Here is a 16,121-nt window from a genome sequence, read left to right as displayed (position 1 = left end):
GGCCTCCTCAGGTAATTGAGGCTCTGGGTTAGGTAGGGATGGCTAAGACAGAGGGCCATAGCTACTGCCTTGGCCTCCAAGTTAAAGCACTTTATAAAGCTTCTCCTCTCCCTGCCCCAGCTTCTAGGAACCTCAGTGTAGACCAGCGAGGGGAAGACAAGCCCAGACCCAAATAAAGAATCGTGTCCCGGGCGCCGCGCGCCCACCCACCCTCAGCAGCCTTTCTTCCAGCCCCTCTGGGCTGTTGCCCAGTTTAGCAGGGCTCAGCTGGAGTAGCAGCTCCGAGGCAGACAACGACAGACAGCGCGCCGAGTCCCCGCACCCAGCCGGGCCAGGGCAGAGGGGCGGGCGGGGGGGTGGGGGGGGTGGAAAGGCTGGGGAAGCGAGGGGCGGAGTTCCGTCCTCCGCTGATTGGCTCGAGGAGGATGGGCTGCGGCCGTGCCGGGCCAACCGGCGGCGTGTTGCTATGTGCTGAGCCAAGGGGATAGGCGCGGGGGCGCGTCCGTCACAGGGCAGCCCCCGGCCCGGACCCGGAGGGATGCAGAGTGGCGGCGGCGGCGGCAGTGGCGGAGACTGTGGCTTTAAGAGCGCTCGCCGAGCCCGGGAGCCAGCCGGGCGGTCCTTCGCTGCCGCGCACCCCGGCGGAGCCGAGCCGGCCGCGGGCCAGACCGGGCAGCCTGCAGCCGGGTAAGCACGCTGGGAGCGCGGCGCTGGCCGGGCGCGCGTGGGCGCGGGGCGCGCTGTCAGCTCGGGGCGCCCGGCACCCCGCACCGCTGCGGAGCCCCTGGGGTCCCTGCGCTCGGGCGCAGCGCCCTCGGCCCGGTGCGGCTCACGGCTTGCGGGGCTCCGGCTTGGGGTCCCGACTGGGACTGCGGGTGCAGGGGGGCGGGGAGCGGGCCGCCGGGGCCACGTGACCGGTTTGTTTACAAACACTGCGGGGCCCGGAGGCAGCCGGTGGCTGGCCACTCGGAGCCCTGCGTTAGGAGTCGGGCAAGTTCTGGGTGCGGGGGCTGGCTGTTGGGGTGGGGGTGTGGGAAGTCGGGTGCGGAGGTGGGGAGTGTCGGCTCCCTGCTGCTTCCTCGGGCGAGTTCCCGCGGATCTGGGCTCCAGAGGGGGCTTCGGGCGTTTGCGTCGCTGGGTCTCAGCTGGCGACACTCGGGGTTCGGGGGCGCCACCCTTGGGGGGGGGCCCGTTCGCTCTCTAAACTCTCCGGAGTTTGGACCAGGGTAACCGCAGCCGAGTTCCTGCCTGGCCACTTCCCGGCGCCTCCCCAGTATCCCTGCCAAGAGGGTGGGCGCGAGTTTCCTCCGCCCCGGGGAAAGAAGGGACCGCTCCAAAAAGCACCTCCTAGGACCTGGCGCCTTGGAGTGGCAGCCCCCGAACTCGCAACTGCTTTAAGTTCATCTTCCTTGTCCGTTGGCGTTCTCCAGTGTCTTTCCCTTTTCCTGAGTTGGGGTGTGCGTGCTTTTCCCTCTTCTATGGTGGGAGAGCCACGTGCTCTTTTGGATCCGGCTGACTTCACAGGAGCTTAGAAAGCCTGGTGAGTGAGTGGCGTCCTGTTCCCTTAGATCTGCACGTCGCCCGTCTCCTGCCTACAGTACTTGGTCCGTGCTCGGTGCTAAGCTGCTCCTTGACTTTGCAAGAGTTCTTGCTTTCTGGCCTCCTTGTAAATTGGCTCTCCTGGAGACTTGGGGATGTTTTCCGTAAACCCTCACTTATGGTGAATCTAAGACATCGAGCTACTTCACTCATCCTTTTCCTTTGCCCTCCCTCTCTGGACCAGCAAGATCTACAACAATGAGTTCTCTGTCCCAGAGCATTTGTAAGGAGGGAAACTGCTAACTGCACCCAGCTTGGTTTTGAAACTTTGGCGGTGCCAGGAAGCTAGGGGAGGCAGAGGTGAACTGACTGGGGGCGCGGGGGTGGAGGGTGGGGTGGGGTGTGGGGGGGAAACGACGCTCACGGCTGGCTGGCTGGAGTGGGTGTTGAATTTATAGGTGCTTCATGTTTTCATTGCACTGAGTCTGGCAGCACAGGCTTTGTGATGGGGGCTTGGACAGGAGGGAATCGGTGACCAGAAAACAAATTCTGTTCATTTCTTCCCCCCCCCCCCGTAGCACTTAATCCTGAGATTGATAGTTGCTCTGTGAGGAACACTTTGAATTTTATGAACTGTGTGATATGGATGGCTACAAATTCTTTACCCAGGAACAGGACCAACTTGAATAGGGTTGTTCAAACTTTCCTTTGGCCCTAGACCTTATCCCCTGTTCCTTGACAAGGACCTTGCCAGGAATAAAGAAAGTGTCAAGTAATTGGGCTTCTCCCTCTCCTCAGCTTGGCTTGACCTCATCGCTTTAGGATTTGATGAAAAAAAAATTTTTTTTTAATCTCTTAATCTCTGTGCTGAAATTAAAACCAAGAACCTTGAAATTAGGGGTGGAAAATCGAAAATAGACATCACGCACAAGTTGTGCTCTGCTTTTCTCAGAGTGGTTTGCAGATTTTGAATGGAATCCATAAATTGGAACACATTTTACATCACTGGACAAAGCTGAGATATGTTCTTGGAAGCAGTTACCCTTTCTACCAGAATGTGTTCTGGTTATGATCTAAATTTGGTTTATTGACCAAATGGGTCATGGCACAATCTAATCAACATGGCTCGAGGGTCCCGAGATGTGGAAGAACACATGCTTTGCAAGGATTAGACCCTGGGTTCTATTCCAGGCATCACAGAAACATTGCTTGAGGGCAGCGATGCTCTCAAACCTAAATGTGCATAAAGATGACTGGGGGGGGGGCGCAGAGAGATGGTACACAGTGTTTGAGGTGCATACCCAGGCGCCACATGGTCCCCCAAGCATCATTTCAGGATGTAAACTGGGTAATTTATAGACCTGAGAGGACTGTCCTGGTTGGATGTAAATTACCCAGGTCCTACCAACACAGGACCTGAGAGGACTGTATCCTTGGGTCCTTGCATCGACCCACAGAGTGACTGAGAGTTCCTGGGAGGGGCCTCTTCTGAGCATCATTTGGGAGGCCCCCTTAATGTGATCTCTTACCATGGAAAGAGATCTGAGAGTTGGATTATATGCTGGCATGCACAGGACCTGGGATTCCATTCCTGGCACTGTTTTTTTTTTCCTGTTATTGCTGCATTTGTTCCTGGTGACCCACAACACTGATGGGAAGGCCTTCCAAGTCCCCCTAAAAGAGGAAAGATGAAAAATGCAGCCTGCCATTTACTATGGTGATATTTATTCTCAGTGGGGGCACATTTTAATTTATTTGTGGTTTGAGGGCACCTGATAGTTTTTGGTCTATGCTTGGTGGTGCTGGAGATTGCCCGCCCCCCCACAGTGGTACCCTGGGGACCATGTGGTGCCAGGGATCCAAACTTGGGTTCCTGCATGCAAAACATGGTCAAGCTGCTTCTCTGGGGATAGGGTATGTTTTGTATGCATGGACCATGAGAGTATGATATCTTGAGAGTATGATATCTCATTAACCATGAGAGGTGGTTGATTTGGAACAGGGGTCAGTGAATAATGAAAAGCAGTAACGAACAATAAAATATATTAACATGTGATTTGCAGTACAATGCCTTTGGGCCAGTGACCCATACTTTACTTAAACCCAGGATTACTCTTCTGCCAATCCTATTAGACTAGTTTTAAGCATAGTGTTTGCTTTCAGCTGTCTTGAAAACTTGCCTTAACAATAGACCCCTTGGGATTCTCCCCTCACCACCCAGTCCGGCCCACTTGAGGGCTCTGTTCACTTTTCCCTATCACAGGTTATCTGTTAAACTGCCTGAGTCACGGGTGGTGCAGTTGTGTTTGCTGCTCTAGCCACAAGTTATATGAATTTTTATTGTAAATGTTTTTAATATTTTTTTTTCTCTTTGAATTACACCTGGCAATGCACAGGGGTCACTCCTGGCTCTGCATTCAGGAATTACTCCTGATGGTACTCAGTGGACCATATGGGATGCTGGGAATCGAACCCGGGTTGGTCGAGTGCAAGGCAAATGCCCTACCCACTCACTGTGCTATCACTCCAGCCCCGATTTTATTTTATTTATTTATTTTTTTAAATTTATTTATTTTTAATTAGAGAATCATCGTGAGGGTACAGTTACAGATTTATACACTTTTGTGCTTATACTTCCCTTATACAAAGTTTGGAACCCATCCCTTCACCAGTGCCCATTCTCCACCACCCGTAAACCCAGTGTCCCTCCCACCCTCCCCAATCCCATCTCCCCCCCACCCCACCCTGCCACTGTGGCAAGGCATTCCCTTCTGTTTTCTCTCTCTATTTAGCTGTTGTGGTTTCCAGCCCCGATTTTAATAATTTCAAGACCACCAATGAGCCAGAGCATTAACTATTGGTCTGAAATTAGGGGTTTTTAATATCTGTATATTTATTTGGAGATTTCTGGTTAGTAACTTGGGAGGGACTGGCTGGCGATTTTTTAATTTTTTCCTTTTTGGGTCACACCAGGCAGTGCACAGGGGTTACTCCTGGCTTTGCACTCAGGAATTACCCGTGGTAGTGCTCAGGGACCATATGGGATGCTGGGAATCAAACCTGGGTTGGTCACATGCAAGGCAAATGCCCTATCCACTGTGCTATCGCTCCAGCTCCTGTTGATTTTGATTTGTGATCAGTTGTTAATTAGTGGAACTGATCCTTGCCAGTCCCAGCCCTGTTTTTTTTCTGTGGTGACATCCTTGCTCCTGTGTTCAGGTGGATCCTGTTGGTCATCCACTTTGTGTTTTGGGTGGGATATGTGTGTGTGTATGTGTGTGGTGGTGGAGAACACTGCATTCTCAGGGACAAATTCCCAGGCCTCCTCATGTGGCAAAGCATGTCCACTCTCCTTTTGAGCCATCTCCCCAGCTCCATCATCCAGTTTCTGATGATTTTTGTTTTGTTTTTTTTGGCCAGACACAGCTGTGCTCAGTTTTACTCCTGACTCAGTGCTCACTCAGGGATCACTCCTGGTGGACTTGGGGGACCATAGTGCAGTGAGTAATGCACTTACCTTGCTTCCCCCACCCCCACCCCCACCCCAGCCAGGAGTGATCGTTGAGCCAAGAACTAGGGTAAGCCCTGAACACTGCTGGGAGTAGACCACAAGCCAAAAATATATAATGTTCAACCTGGTCAAGTAGTTCACGTTTAGAATGCTTAGTTTTTTGGGTTTTTTGTTTGTTTGCTTGTTTTTGCTTTTTGGGGACCATATGGGAATCTGGGAATCAAACCTGGGTCAGCCAACTATGCTCAGGGGTTACTCCTGGCTCTGCACTCAGGAATTACTCCTGGCTATGCTTGGGGGACCATATGGAATGCCAGGGATTGAACCCGGGCTGTCTGTGCGCAAGGCAACTGCCCTATCCGCTGTACAATCACTCAGGCCCAGGATGCTTGGTTTTGAGGTTGTGGGGAAAGGGGATCCTAGGAAGTCAGGGGGAAGAGCTGTTTATGTGGGAGTCAGATTATTGGGAGTGGGGGTGGGGAGGGGGTCACTCCTACCGGAGGGAGGAGGGTTCTCTGAGTAACTCCTGGATTCAAGGATTCAACGGAAGGTCACCTGATTTATCTGTTTTGTTGCTGTCTCCCCAAGACTTGCAGATGACCCAGGGAGTGTTGGGGAAGGAGGCCTCCACCTTTTTGCCCTTACCTACTTCTCCCTGGCATGAATTGGATGGTAAAGCTGTGAGCACTTACCAGGCATGGCCACCAGTTTCTCCCCCTTCCTTACAAGGCTGCTGTCAAATCGAAGCCCAGCTATTTTTCACGGCATAGAAATTGCTCCCCACTATCTGAGCTCTCGGGGACTTATGGACTCAGGTTGGAGTGAGGAATTGCTCTTCGCAGGAAAAGGAAAGTCAGTCCTGACCACAGCCCAGGTTTTCCCAGGAGTGTCACCTTCCCTCATAGAAAAAAAAAATCAGAGTAGTTGGTGGTGGGGGGGAACCCAAAGCCAACAGTTAAAGAAGTAAGAGAATTGTGAGGGGAGAGAAAGAAAAAGTTCTGTGTTTAGGAGAGAAAATAGGCTTATCCCAGGGGAAAAGGCATAGCATGATGTTTGGGAAGTTACCTGTTTTTTCTCCCAATTGTTTTAGCCTCCCTTCTCTGCATGCACAAAAGTTAATCTGGGAGTTGTCAGAGGGAAAAATCCCTGCACTCTTGCGGATACTTTTATATTCTTAGCATGAATTTTAGACCCTCTTCCTTTGTCTGTTTGTTCATTTGTGGCTCACACCCAGCAGTGCTCAGGGGTTATTCCTGGCTCTGCACTTAGGATATTGCTCCAACCCAGGTTGGCCATTTTTCTATTCCTTTGCTCCCAGCTTCTCCTTTCCTTGTTGGGGTCCACCCTTCTCTTTTTTTGTGCCTCAGTTTCTCCATCTCCATAGAGCTCAGTATTTGCAGCTCAAAAGGACCTGGTCTTCATGCCCTTGGGCTACAAGGCCGCACTTTCTTTTTCCTTTTATTCCTCCAAAATTCATTACCTGGACTCCTATCTGCCTGCCTGCAACAAAATGGAGGATCAGTTCCTTAGTATATTATATTGACAGTTCCCAAGGCAAGGGCATAGTGGCATTTGCATTTCTTTAGCTTGAAAGGGTCTGAAATTGGTAAAGAAACAGCTTTTAAAACTAAAGGTTGTTTGGGCCTGCAGGTTAAAGGCACTTGATTAAAGTTGATAGCTTTTGGTGGCCTTTCTCTTAAGGGTGATTCTTGCATCTTTAAGGGACCTCACTCACCTGAATTTTCCTTGGCGCTGTGACTATGCTCTGGAGGATTTAGAAGTAAATCGGATTATGCTATTTCTCTGCTTATAATTTTCCAATGGCTTCCCTTTGCCCTTTAGACAGAATCCAACTCCTTCCCCTGGAGGCACCCCTAGTGTGTCGCTGTACCGAATTTCTGTCATCATCTTTTATTGGTCCTCAACCTCCCTGGTCTACTGTTACATTCGACTCCAACCATTCCAGCCCTCTTGAGGGTTCTGAAAGGTGAAAGGTATCTTAAGACCCTTTGAAAGTACATTTTTTTAGTAGATTTTCTTGCACTGGTGGGTTCTTGAGAATTGTATGGAAGATTTGCATGCAAAATTCAAAAGGTTAAGAATTTAGAGTTTTGTGGCCAGAGCTATCATATAGCAGCATTTGCCTTGCACACAGCTCCTGGGGTTCAATCTCTGACATCCCATATGATCCTCCAAACACTACTGGGAATAATTCCTGAGTCCAAAGTCAGGTGTAACCCCTGAATATTGCCAGGTATGGACCCTAAACCAAATGATACCAAGACAAAACCAAAAAAAAAAAAAGAGAGAGAGAATTTAGGGTTTATTGTACAATTGAAATGATGGATCTGGGTCTCTCCCCAATATCCAGGCCCCTCTGTTTACCTGTATATGACATCTCTAGTCCAGTCCCTTAGTGCCTGGTCTAATGTGTGATCTCCTATGTTTTATCCCTCTCCATCTGCCTGCCTCCAGGGTATGATGGTCTGGTCTTGTCCCTATCCAGCGTATGAATCCTAGCAATGCATGCTTCTTGTTGCAGGGCCTCTTGGGGGCCTCCTTTGGACTGTACCCCGGAAGTTCTCTCACATCTTGGTTTTCCTTAGTCTTCAGCTATAGCCATCTGTGTGTGGACGAGATCCTTGTGCTCTGTCCCTGTTGCTGGGCTTTTCTAGGGCTGTACGTACCCCAATGCTTACCCAGTGCTCTGGTTGTCCTTAAGTCTCCAGCCATGGCCACATGTGCATGGGTTAGGTCCCTGCTGTCCTGCTGTCTGAGTATAAGAGTCCTGCCTGATTCTGCCTTCTGTCCTGAAGAGACTGAGCCTGTCTGGGGGCTTCCTTTAATTGGCTGTCATCTCCCACCCCCAGCCATCCCATTATATATTTTGATTGGATAACTTTTCAATGGGTGAAATTTAAACTGCACTAAATTAGCTAGTACACCTGGCACTCCACTCTTTCATTCCTGCAGTATCACGTTGTCTGATCATGAAATTGGAAGCTTGAGAGTGTCTCTGTCTTGCTCACTGCATTGGCTGGCATGCATAGGACTAGCTAAAACGTTAGTTGAATGAATGAATGACAAGAGAGTGGTTTAGAGGTATCTAGGAAATAATTCTTTATTTCCAAGAGAAGAGGATAAGAATATTTCTTTTTTCCTGGAATAGGTTCATGTTTACTTGGAATGGCTTTCCTTGGGGATGTCTGCTTTTATCAATATTTTTCATTCATTTTTCTTTTAATGGGTCACCACAGTCTTTAAAAGTCCAATTTTTATTTTGTTGTTAACAAGCAACCCTTGCCTTCTTCAGTTAACCTTATTCTAGATTTTCTGTTCACCAGACAAGCATTTCTACCAGAAAACACATTTCTTTAACATAAGGAACTAGTATTAGTAGGGCTACGAGCCTGGGCTTTGGAGTCAGAGAGATCTGAATAATGAGCTCTTGGACCTTTGTGCAATTTGCTAAACTTCCCTAAATCTTTGTTCCTTATTTGTAAAATGGAACTAATAATAGTTGCTATCACACAGCGTGGATTAATTGGGAGCAAATGCACTGGAAACCAGGCACAGAGCCTGATACACAGTCCATATTAACTATTAATAAGACTAGTATATGAATAGATTCCCCTGGTCTGAGTGGCAGAAATTCCCATTCTGTTGAGAGTGGGTGAGTATATGAAGAAAAAGAAATGACCACGTCATAGAATAAATACCTGCTGATCAGAACAAAAGTGGAGATTAGAAATCATCTTATTGAAAATTGCTGCCAGACTCTTAATAGCCTGTGGTAGAATTATTATTTTTGGATTTTCTTGGAAGGACACGTTGCCTGTTTCTCAGGCCATTCTTAGCTTCCTCCATGGGTTAAACCTGGTCTACTGTATTGTTGGGCATATCTCAGCCCTGAAGAATTGCTTTCATGCAATCAAACTGTCAAATGTCTGTAATACCTTACCGCTGTTGAAGATCTTAGTTGCAACTTTGCTTCTTGTCTGAATGTATAATTTAATGCCAGTTTCTTTCAGAACTTTTTTTTTTTTTTTGGTCATACCCAGCAATGCTCAGGGGTTACTCCTAGCTCTGCACTCAAGAATTCCTCCTGGTGGTGCTCAGGGACCATACGGAGTGCCAGGAATTGAACCCGGGTCGGCCACATGCAAGGCAAATGCCTTACCTGCTGTACTATCACTCCAGCCCCAAGAATCTCTTGCTTTAAATGGAGTTTTAGTTGGAAGAGTTAGGGCTGGAGAGATGGTACATTGGGTAGAATGCTTGCCTTATATGTGGCTGATCTGGGTTCAATCCCTAGCACATAAAGTTCTTCAAGTCGGTCAGGAGCGATCCCTGAATGCAAAGTCATGAGTAAACCCCAAGCACACCTGGGAGTGGCCCCCAAAACCAAAATAAATAAATAAGTGAGGGAAAGGGAAAATTTATAGCTGGTCATATATCTCTTTTTGCTTTGGCTGATAGGAAGCACAGAGCCAAATTGGTGGCTTAACATGAGTAACCAAAGGACCCTGCTTCCTTATTTTTTTCCATTGCTAACCTTGAGCTCTTATTTCCTCTAACTTCAGGTTACTGATTAACAACTCTAGTATTAAGATGCATGCTAGATTGAATATTAAAATTCATTTCAGGCATTAAATTTTAGAAATGCAAACATTAAGGCCCTAACAGGCAAAAAAGGATTTTGCTTAAAACATGACCCTGTTGAAGAAATGACCCTGTGGAGCTGGAGAGATAGTACAGTGGGTAGGATACTTGCCTTGCACATGGCTAGTCCTGGTTCAATACCCAGCACCTTATGTGATCCCTGAGCCCTGCCAGGGGTAATCCCTGAGCACCGAGTCAGGAGTAAACTCTGAGCATCACTGGCTGTGCCCCGCACCCTATCCACTCCCCCCTTACCCCTCAATAAAATAAATAATCCTATACTCCTGGGTTTTTCAGAGGTGCGCAAATAATTAGACAAGCATTAGGCATTTGAGAAGAGTAAAGGTAAAGAAAAATGTCTTTGTAACTTTAGGTATTTTCTTCTATATATATACATGGGAGCAAAACTGAGTAACCCAACTAAGTAACCTCTTCAGAGGCATATACTCTCACACTGAGCCAGCCCCTAGCCCCTTATTTACATATCCACTTGGATCCATTCTCTTTCCCTCCTCTGTAGTTGTTGCATTAACCTGACAGACTTGATTGTGCTGCTCACACTCTTTAGCTGTGGTGAGCTGAGCACTCGTTGGTAGTACCATGCTATTGTAGAGCCACTGGGATGGCACTTGTGGGGTGTGGTGCCCCCATCCTCAGGCTTGCAAAGCAGACTTTTTGGCCACTGAGCTCTCTGGGGGCACATTGTTGCCATCTTGACATAGCTTTCCCAGAGGACTCTGGGAAGAAGGGAAGGAAAAGCCTGGTAAAACTGTGAGTGTTGCTTTGTCTGTCCTGTTATGAGCTCTTCCTTGCCTGCACAGGAGATGTTCCTGTGTAAATATCTTTTTCAGAGCTCATCTCTTCTGCCTTCAGCATTCCTCCCCCCACCCCCACTCTTTAACCTTTTGCCAGAGATGGATTTCCAGGTAGCAGATTTTCCCCCTGCGGGGAGGAGCACAAACTTGAGCCATAAACATTTCTGTTTCAGTTTCAAGGCGCTCTCTGCTCCTGTGCTGTCTAGAACATCAACTCCTGACCCACACCTAAAATAAGAATGTCTCTGTACCAGGCGCAGCTTCCTTTTCCGTGATGATGAGCGAAGCCTTTTGCTAGTGAGGTGTGACAGTGCCACCCTCATTGCTGTTTCCTGGCTGGGTCAGCAACTCTGTGCTTACTGTCTCCTGAGCGCAGAGACAGCCAGCCCTCCACTTCAGAATGTGGTGTCTCATTATTGGAAACACAAAATCGAGCAGCAAGTTAGCGGTCAGCATCCTTCTTAGTAGAAAGCACCCTGAAGCATCCAGGTGGATGCCATGCTCAGTGCCATGTGCTGACAGGTTTGTTCTCTCTTTTTGTCTTATTAGTCTCTTCAATATTCTTTTTCTTTCATAAAAATTTTTTAATTGAAACACAGTGAGATACACAGTTACAGAGTTGTTCATGATTGAGTTTCAATCAATGTTCCAACACCCGTCCCTTTATCAGTGCACACTTCCTGCCACCAATATCCCCGGTTTCCTTCCCGCCCTCAGTACTCCCTTTCTAGAATAAAACTCCTTATACTTTTACAGGCCTACTCATATTTTCCACTTTAAATTTTTTAAATTCTCTTCACTCTTACTAAAATTTACAGTTATAGGTTTTACCTATTTCATGTGAGCTCTATAATTTATTAGAAAGATTTAAAATATAGTTTAATTAGTGACAGGGAAGACAGGATTATTACCATGATGAAGCTTGAGTACAAAATAAAAGTTACTGCGATATATTTTAGATACTAGAGTTGAAACAACTATGTAAATGAGCAGGCATTATATTGTATTAAGTGATTTTTAATCTTTTTGTTTACATAGATCGACATCTATATAAACAAACATAGATAATTACAATGAGAACAACAGGATGACAGTGATACAGTGATGCAGTGATAGATTAATATCATATAGCAATCAGTCACCAGAAGTTGACTGTCATTGATTTATTTTTAATAATTGTAATTTCCGTTCCTCTAAGTTTTCTTGACATGAAGTAAATTTTTCATGCCTACTAAGGGTCAGGTTGGGGTGGCAGAGGGAGACTGGAGGCGTTGGCGAATAAAGAGTGGCAGTGATGGTGGGATTGATGTTGAAACATTGTGTGCCTGAAATAACTATGTTATGAATTTTTGTAGATCACAGTGATGTAATAAACACATTTAAAAAAAAGAGAGAATGTGATGTCTTCAGACTTAGCAGGTTTGACCCGAAACCAGATTGTCGGCTAGAGGGAAATTAGCCTGTGGTTTCTGGAAGCTTCCTGTCTGCTTCTGGCCTGAAAGGAAGGCTTTAACTGGAGGGGTCTCCGACAGGGTCTATTGAGTGTGGATAATGACTGAGTTTGGTTAGGCTGAAAAAAGACACTGTTTCATTTTCTCTAGTGTCAGTTATAGGAAACGCTGTCATACTGACTTGATGAAGATTTTGTTTTTCCTCCGTGTTGGGAGAACCTGGGGGCAAAAAAGCCTCTACTTAGAGGAGTGGAATGTCTGGATTGGTTTGGAAACTCAAATCGTTTTCTTTTCCTGGTAAGTAATCATTCAACAGCAAGACCTTTGGGAGTTAAGATACTTCTCACCCTAAATTCAGCTGAGAGTGATTAAGGCATTTGAGCACAGGTAGAAGTTATAGTCGTTACAAAACAAAACAAAACAAAACAGAGAAAATAGGATTGGAGCAATAGTATAGCAGGTGAGGTGTTTGTCTTGCATGCGGTTGACCTGGGTTCTATCCCTGGCTTCCTGTATGTTTGGAGCACAGGCAGGAATAATTCCTTAGTACAGAGCCAGAGTAACTGCTGAGCATCTCCAGGTATAGCCCAAAGACCAAACAAAACAAGACAAAAAGCCCAAACAAATAAAAAATGGTGAGCTTTTTGGAAATAGGGGTCTGAGAAGGAGCATTAAAACCTGTTGAAGACTAGGGGGACAGTGTACAAAGGCACAGAGGTGTGACTGTCAGGAGATCAATGGGGAATGTTAGTAAGTCAAGTGAGATGCGGGAAGGAGAATACCAGGACAGTTCTGGGATCCCCATTGCTACAATTTAGAGGAACTTCATGAATTTCTGTTTCTCTCTGGACTTCTCCCAGCTCAGTGCTGGGGTGTGGCTCCCCGCTCTGCACTTGGGCCACCAGGGTAGTGTTGGGGATTAAACCTGGGCTCCCCCATGCAGACCTGAACCCCAGTTTTTTTTTTTAGCATTTCTTCAGCCCCACTGCGAAACACTTGAAGATCAAAAGTTATGAGCTGAGAGAGATAAACAGGGACCCTGAAAGAGTTGCTCTCAAACCTGACTGCCATAATTTCTTAGGCCCCACTCACTGCCCTTATTCCCCCAAAAGGCCTACACAGTTAGATTATAGTGTGAGGAATGTAATATTGTTATTAAAAATTTTAAAAGCAATAAAAAGCAAGCAAATGCCAACAATCTTCAACCTATTCTCTAGGCCACCTCACATATGTCTGAGGTCTGGATATCACTTGGGCAGTTGCTCCCCTTGACAGGATTCAGCTACTAAGTATCCTTGTCCTTTGGCCTTCTTTTCTTTGCTCTATTTTTGCCACTTCCTTTCCTTTGTATGGCCCCTGTGTGTATGTCCATTACATCTTCCCTTTATCTCTTTTACTGTTCTGAACATTGTCTGTTAGGGATGCCTCCCAAAATTGGCCCACCCAAATAGACCATCATTTCATAATGAATTATCTTTCAGTATTTGCTGTATTAATGGTATCAACATGTGCATTTTAGTGTAAATTCAGTAGGGCTCTGTCTAGTTTTGCTTACAGTATCCTTAATTTATTTTCTTTGGATTTGGGGGAAGAATTATCCCCACACATAAACCACTGCCTTAAACATCACTGGGCAAGAATATATTATAGGAATGAAAACTAGCTTTTTCTTGTCTAATCTGTTTTTATTTTTTATTTTTTTGCCTTTTGGACCACCCTGGCAGTCCTCAGGGCTTACTCCTGATTCTGTGCTCAGGGATCACTCCCATCGGGAATTGGGGGACCATACAGGGTGCTGGGGATAGAATCTGCTTTGTTGCATGTAAGGCAAGTGCCCTACTCACTGTTACCCCTCTTGTGCCTAACCACTTTCAGGTTCAGTTATACTTTTTATCACTTGAATTTTTAGGCTCTTGCATTATAAGTTGAGCAATTAAAAAGCAATTAGCCAGCCCTACAGATCATTTTAAAGATAACTTGAGAGCTGGGAGATGGGGAAAAAGAGCTGGGACTTGTGGGGATTTTCCCTCCCCACCCCAGCATTGACCTGGGAACCAACCCCCAGCACCTGGGATCTGTCCCGTAAACCAAAACCAGACCAACAAACTGAAAAGCACCCCCAAGATAACATCTTTGTTTTGCATCATAATCCAGTTGACTGCCTCTGGGAGCTATTTTCCTATTCTGCACATTGCCTTATAGGCTCAAAGCACCCAGGTGACAAACAGCTTTAGATCCCTCCGGTCTGGATTAAAGGTTGCTTTGTGGATGGTTCTATGATTCAGTACCTGGTTTCAGTATTTTCAAGGACAAATTGCTTAACTTCCCTTGAGCTTTCATTTATTCAGAAATCCTGGGAAATCTTCACTAGTGCCTGTCTCCATGATATGATGAGAACTGAGGTAGAGCATACCTTGTGTCTGGCCCCTCCTGGGCCTGTAACAGGAAACTGTGACATCAGCAGGCTTATCGACAATTAGTCCAGGGCTCAGATGCTCCACCTAATCTTCTTCCTTCACTTTCTTCACTTCCCACCTTTTATCCACATATACTTTCTGAACAGTGGGAGGCAGGCTTTGGGCTAGGCAGGATTCCTGATTGATTTAGTGAACTCTCTGACCAGGAGTGGTTCATTTTGCCGTGGGAAAGCTGACCTGTGAACGACTAGCTTAGTGGAAGTTTCTTGTTTGGATGAAATTATAGGTTAACAAGACAAAGCTCGCTGGCTCAGTGGCTTAGAAAACACACAGGATGGAAATGAGGTCCTGAGCTTAATTCCTGGTGCTGTGATCACCTTGTGGTCTGGGGTTCCTGAAGAAATAAAGCCTGATTTTTCAGGCTTTAGGTTACATAGATAAGATCTTGAGTTTCTTTTCCTTTCACCTTTTTTTTTTCTTTTTTTTGTGGGGGGAGGTTGTTGGGCCACCCCCCAGTGGTGCTCAGGGCTATTCCTGGCTCTATGCTTAGGAGAGATTCCTGGTGGTGTTCAGGGGACCACATTCAGGACTGGGGAACAAACCTGGGAGAGCCACGTGCAAGGCAAGTGCCTTAACCTCTGTACTATTTCTGAGACGCCAAGACCCTGAGTTCTGTTCATCACATACCTCCTCCTCATTCCTCCCACCCCCAGCACACACACTCCTCCCACCCCAGCACAGCAGCCCTGGTGTCCCCTCACTCCCCCACCCAGCACATGCCGTCCTGCAGAGAAGCACTGTGTGCCATTCTGGCAGCTCTCTCTTCCCCTGCATCTGCTGCCCAAGCATTGACTTTTGAAGTGTCGAAGCAGAGTGTTGCTGGGAGTGACCCTCCCGAGCACTGCTTGGGAGCACCCTCCCCCCTCCCCGCCCCGTACCAGAAAGCTGGTTCTCAATTTTTCATGTTTAGGCTGCAGTTGTGTATGGCGGTACTTTTTCTTGTACCTTGCCATGTCAGCTTTGGAAGGAAAAGAGACTGTCCTGATTCACCTCTCTTCACCATTTCTGCGACCGAAGAGGTGATGCAGGAATTTGCTGTCGAGTCAGCCTCCCCCCTACTCTGTTTCATCTCCTTTAGTATTGACAGCACTGACTGCCAGATGAATGATTCCCAGAACAAAATAAATCCATCTTCAGGCAGGCAATGGCTGGAACATCAGATACAGTCAGCCTTTAAAAGCGCTTCTCCCCCTTTCTGCTCCTGAATTTTCAGTTCCGTTTCCAAAATTCCAATTGTGGAAAGGCAGGGAGCCCAGCCACATATGTCAGAGTCTTGAGTTTGGGGTTTATTTGACTTGGGAGATTAAAGTGAGAACACCAGAGGCCTGCTAACAACTGAGCAACAGAATCCTGTTGGCAGATCTCGGAGAGATGGTTTGTAACTGCCCCGGGGCAGCAGTAGTTAAAAGAGTAACTATGTAAATCACTGTGCTTTAATATCTAATAAAATAAATTAAAAGAAATCCGGATACCACAGGGGCCGTTGTTTCAAAGACAGTACATCATATGTGATAGTCAAGAGGGTCAGACACAGGTGACAATCAATTGATCATTGGATATCATTAAAGCCATGGCTGTGGGGCCAGAGAGAGAGTCTAGCAGCGGGAGTGCTTGCCTGTGCACTAGGCTGACCCAGGTTCAATCCCCAGCATCCCTATGATGCCCT

General features: G+C 46.9%; 1 protein-coding gene across 2 annotated transcripts in view; it reads left to right on the top strand.

The window, feature by feature from the left end:
* The first annotated feature begins 502 nt into the window (after positions 1-502).
* YPEL2 (yippee like 2) overlaps positions 503-16,121 on the top strand; it is a 75,813-nt gene continuing 60,194 nt past the window's right edge. The window contains exon 1 of one of the 2 annotated variants that reach the window (XM_055131646.1): positions 503-687. The gene's annotated coding sequence lies outside the window, so the exon portion shown is untranslated. The remainder of the gene's footprint in view (positions 688-16,121) is intronic. The other variant, XM_004608620.2, reaches the window with a different exon arrangement.

Source organism: Sorex araneus, chromosome 3 (assembly GCF_027595985.1).
Source record: "Sorex araneus isolate mSorAra2 chromosome 3, mSorAra2.pri, whole genome shotgun sequence".
Taxonomy (NCBI): Eukaryota; Metazoa; Chordata; class Mammalia; order Eulipotyphla; family Soricidae; genus Sorex; species Sorex araneus.
This window is presented reverse-complemented; position numbering and strand designations above follow the sequence as displayed.